This window comes from Oratosquilla oratoria, chromosome 19, assembly GCF_046742065.1.
Source record: "Oratosquilla oratoria isolate Oo_2021 chromosome 19, ASM4674206v1, whole genome shotgun sequence".
In the NCBI taxonomy this organism is placed as follows: Eukaryota; Metazoa; Arthropoda; class Malacostraca; order Stomatopoda; family Squillidae; genus Oratosquilla; species Oratosquilla oratoria.
In genome coordinates, this window is record NC_134795.1 from 42,572,526 (window position 1) to 42,577,525 (window position 5,000).

The following is a 5,000-nucleotide window of genomic DNA, read 5'->3' on the forward strand; positions in this document are numbered from 1 at the left end:
GGAGTAGGAAAGACTGGAGACGGGGAACGTATATATTTCGATTGCAAACTGCAATCCTCTTCAGTAGATACAAATAAGCACCCTTTCTCATGTCAAGGGGGCTACTTAAGTAGCACTCACTTTTCTTATTTGTGTCTACTGAAGAGGATTGCAGTTTGCAATCGAAATACACAGATTCCCCGTCTCCAGTCTTTTCTACTCCAACAGTGGTTTTAATGTGATTGACAAATGTGTGATTACAGTTTTCATCTGTAATATATATATATGTATATATGTATATATATACATATATATATATATAGATATATATACATATATATATATGCATATATATACATATGTATATATATATACATATATATATATATATATATATATATATATATATATAATATCAAATAATTTCGACTGTCGTCCCCGGATTCGAACCATGCACATGATTTCTCGTTGCCGACGCCCTACTGACTGAGCTATTGACCCTGTTAAATCCTTTAACCTGGAAGTTAATCTACTTCCCGAGGAACTAAGTCGACGGCTAACTGCCATCCGTACTTATGTTTTACGTAGGACCAGGGCACTTAGCTAGTGGTTAGACCAGTTCGTTTTCCTTGATGGACTTATCGTCGTACTCATACCTCAAGGAAAACGAATTTTCTGTCATACTCTTACCCCATTTCACATCTGCTCTCCTCTTTTCTTCTTTTATCTGATGCTTAACTTCCCTTCTCTTTACTTTGTACCTCTCATACGATTCCCTCGTCCTAATTTGTAGCCAATCTATGAATGCCTGCTTCTTCTCTTATACACCTTTCTTTGCTTCCTCATCCCACCACTCACTACCCTTCCTTCTATTTCCTCCCGCCCTCCTTGTTCCACACACCATCTTTACACACATTATGACTCCCTCCTTGAACCATCCCCATTTCTCCTCCACTCCTAGTTCTACTCTATCCTTTACTCCATCCCACTCACCATTCAGCTTCTTCTTATACTCATTCTCCTTTTTTCTCTCATCTAAGCAGTTCACAAAGGATTACAAAGGATTACAAAGGCGGAGCATGCCGACAGGAGACCTTTTGGTCCATATCTACGTCGGATGCGAAAAAAAAAATAATAATAATAAGATAATAAATAAAAACTATAATAATGTAAATAACAAATAAAATACACAAATAAATGCATAGATATAGTTAAATAATAAACAAACACTCTAAGTACCTCCCTACCTTCTGCTCTTTTCCTCTTTCTCCACCTATTCTCCACTCTCAATTTACCTTCCATCAGATAATGATCTGATATTCCCCCACTCTCTCCCCTTAGAACATGTATATTCTTAACTCTTCCTACCATACTCCTGGTCACCTCTATATAGTCCATTAACGCTCTATCGCCCTTCCATCAACCATCCTCTCCCATGTTTACCTTTCTTCCCAAACACTGTATTTGCTATCATCAATTCTCTTTCAAGAGACATCTCTACCATCAATTCTCCACTACGATTCTTACATGGAACTCCATACTTCCCAATCACTCCATCTATTGGATCATTTCCTACCCTAGCATTAAGGTCTCCTAATACAACTACTTTGCATTTCTCCATAATCCCTCTATGCACTCATTTATATTTACCCAAAAAGCCTCCCTATCCTCTACGCTCTTCTCACTACCAGGTCCATACGCACTTACAAAAACCCACATCTCCCTTCCCAGCTTCACCTTCATCCACATCAACCTTGATGAAACCTCTTTCCACTCCACTACCCGCTTACTTATCTCTTCACTTACTAGTATAGCCACCCCTTCTCTCCCTCGTCCCCTCTTCACTCCTGAGTACCTCCCAGCTACACTCCAAAACTCACACACACACACACACACACACACACACACACACACACACACACACACACACACACACACACACACACACACACACACACACACACACACACACACACACACACACACACACACACACACACTCAGTGGCACAGTTGGTAGAGCGCTGGACTGTGAAGTACGATAGTACCCAGTTCGAATCCTGCCCAGGGCCGAAATTATTTCGATATCGATGTGCATCGGGTCGTTACTCTGACTCTCGTGGGCGGGGAGTTGGGTGTGTGTGTGTGTGTGAAAGGTCATAGCATTACCCATAGATCGGTCATACGAGCTCTGAGCTCTTTTCCGGGAGGGAAATAGCTGTCGATCACGAGTCCAACACGTGATCCAAAGACCAAGGTGAACACACACACACACACACACACACACACATATATATATATATATATGTATATATATGTATATACATACATATATATATATATGTATATACATACATATATATATATATATATATATATATATATATATATATATATGTATGTATGTGCGTGTGTGTGTATACATGCGGGAGTAACAACCAGGAAACAAAATCTAACAAAGTAGAACGCTTTCGTATATTTACATATGCAGTGCTAGTACAATGAAGGAATTACAATAGGTGGAAATAATTTAGAGCAGTGGTTCCCAAAGAACAAACATCTGCCATTACATACATGCAAAGTATAATTATAGCAGTCACTCCAACCCCTTTTCTATAAGCTAGTTCTCCTTGCACGTTTTGAACACGTCACCGATACCAACCACACTGACTTCCTAGAATTTCTAATCTTGTAAGGAAGAAGCGGCAGCATCCATCTCACTAAATTAGTTCATAAATTGTGCCTTAGTCTCATGAGTCTTTCCAAATATTATATGCCATGTTTTCAAATTATCTATTCATAAAATTGCAAGTCAATTTTGCCAATTTGCTAATGTTCAAACTTTTTTTTCGTCCCCTTTGAACCAAATGTTTTGTTTTTAGTTACTGGAATGTGCTGTTATTTGTTTGAGTGGCTTTTATTATGAAAATTTAATACAAATAGAAATCTGTTTTCCTGAACAATGCTAAGAAATAAATTAATGCAAGAATCATTTCACATGAACAAAAGAGGGAGTGGTGGCGTGCGGGTCTACTGTAAGCAAAAAGGGGGCGTCAGGTAAGCTAGTTTGGGAACCACTGATTTAGAATAATATATGAGAGAATAATCCGTTGTAAAGAATGAACTTAGAGAGGTAGTTGAAGTGGTAAACATTATTATGCTGCTGTTTTGGTAATCAATAAACAATTAGGACATTTACTCACTAATGGTATTTTACAATTTAAACAACTTTGAAATCTTTACATACATAACTCTTTCATTTTTATAGGCCTTCATGGAGGTTTGGATTATCCTCTTACTAGATTTGACTCAAACCGTATTGAAATAGATTAATTTCTATGATGTAATGACATTAGTGTTATCCCAGTCAACTGGGTGGTTAAAATTGCTCATTTGATTGTATATAACGATGGTTTAGTTTTCCTCTCTAACGTATTTCTTGTGTTGATTGATTCGTGTTTTGAGAGTTTTAGCAGTTTGACCAACATAAAACTGATTACATTATTAGTTAGATATTTTACATCGCCACACCATATCACAATTGACGGAATTGTTTATTGTTAAAAACTACATTAATATTAGAATTACGCAACAAATATGTGATGTCATGCAGGTCTTCTTGGCAAGGTAAATGTTAAAACGTTTTGCTTGTTGAATGCTTGTTTTTGCCGGAGAATATAGAAAATGTTTCCTATAACTTGTTTGGGTTGGGGATTATAAAAAGTCTTTTCTATATCTCCCAGCCAAAACAAGCTTTCAACATGAAAAACATTTTGGTTTTGCCTTGCCAAGAAAACCTGCAGAGCACCTTGTGGTGCAATTTCTTTTCGTATTATTTCTCAGAATATGAAGAGAAATTAATTAACCCGTCTTAGGTAAAGTGGGGTCAGACAGACCCCATGTTTTTTTGTTTTTTACTTTTAATATACTAATATATTGCATATAGATATGTTCTCCCCTATACCTTCTTGACGAGTGGAGTAGTTTAAGGGGGTGATAGGGTCATTCCTGAATATTGCTCTATATAAGCTTTATAGAGCTTTTGGGCCCGTCAGATCCTACTTTACCTTAAGTGTAAGTAGCGTGGGGTTTGTTATACCCCACTATACCTGAGGTTTTTTCATGTCATATAAATGTTTTATCATTTATACATATGGGTAAATAAGATTTCTTCTTTTTTTATCAGTTTTTATGACTGATATGTTGAATTTTGTTTGTTTTCGATGGTGATGGTATCATTTGGAATGCATCGTAATTGTGTTGACTAGGGAATCATAGTTCTATGTTCATTATAAAAAAAAATTAATCTGTTTGTCGTTATTCTGGGTAACTATTGCCTACACTGTAAAAGACCAGTGTGTCAGGAACATTCAACCCCATCTGCAATGACTGCAGTTAGATTCTTCAGTATCACAAAGTCAAAATAATTACCTCCATTTTTTCAGATTTTATGGTTTATGAAACACATTTATTATTCATTTGTTGTGGCTCTACTTTTCCTAAGATAGTTGGGACATTGGTCTCTACAAAATGATGATGACCAACCGCTTCACGTTTCCTGTTTTCAGTCAAGTACCCTCTAAAGTCAGCAATACCTTACTTTTCATCATTTTTTTGTAATTTTCATTAAAAAATATTTCTAACAATTATAGTCACTTTCAAGCATGTAAATGGAAGAAGATAAGTTGAAGTACATATGTTTTGATTTCTATGACATTAAATGCAGTGGATTTTTATTTATTTTTATTTTATTCTTTGTGTTTGGGGTAAAAAAAATTACCTCCGATTTTTTCAGATTTTATGTTTTTTTTAAACACATTTATTATTCATTTGTTGTAGCTCTGTTTTTCCTTAAAGATAGTTGGGACATTGGTCTCTACAAAATGATGATGACCAACCGCTTCACATTTCCTGTTTTCAGTCAAGTACCCTCTAAAGTCAGCAATACCTTATATTTCATCTTTTTTTTTCATTAAAAAATATTTCTAACAATTATAGTCACTTTCAAGCATGTAAATAGAA

General features: G+C 35.9%; 2 protein-coding genes across 3 annotated transcripts in view; one reads left to right on the top strand and one right to left on the bottom strand.

Annotated features, from left to right (window-relative positions):
* Positions 1-5,000, bottom strand: part of LOC143035857 (agrin-like) — a 986,526-nt gene that overhangs the window by 370,846 nt on the left and 610,680 nt on the right. The window lies entirely within an intron of this gene.
* LOC143035856 (arylsulfatase B-like) overlaps positions 1-5,000 on the top strand; it is a 113,241-nt gene that overhangs the window by 38,357 nt on the left and 69,884 nt on the right. The gene's annotated exons all lie outside the window — the stretch shown is intronic.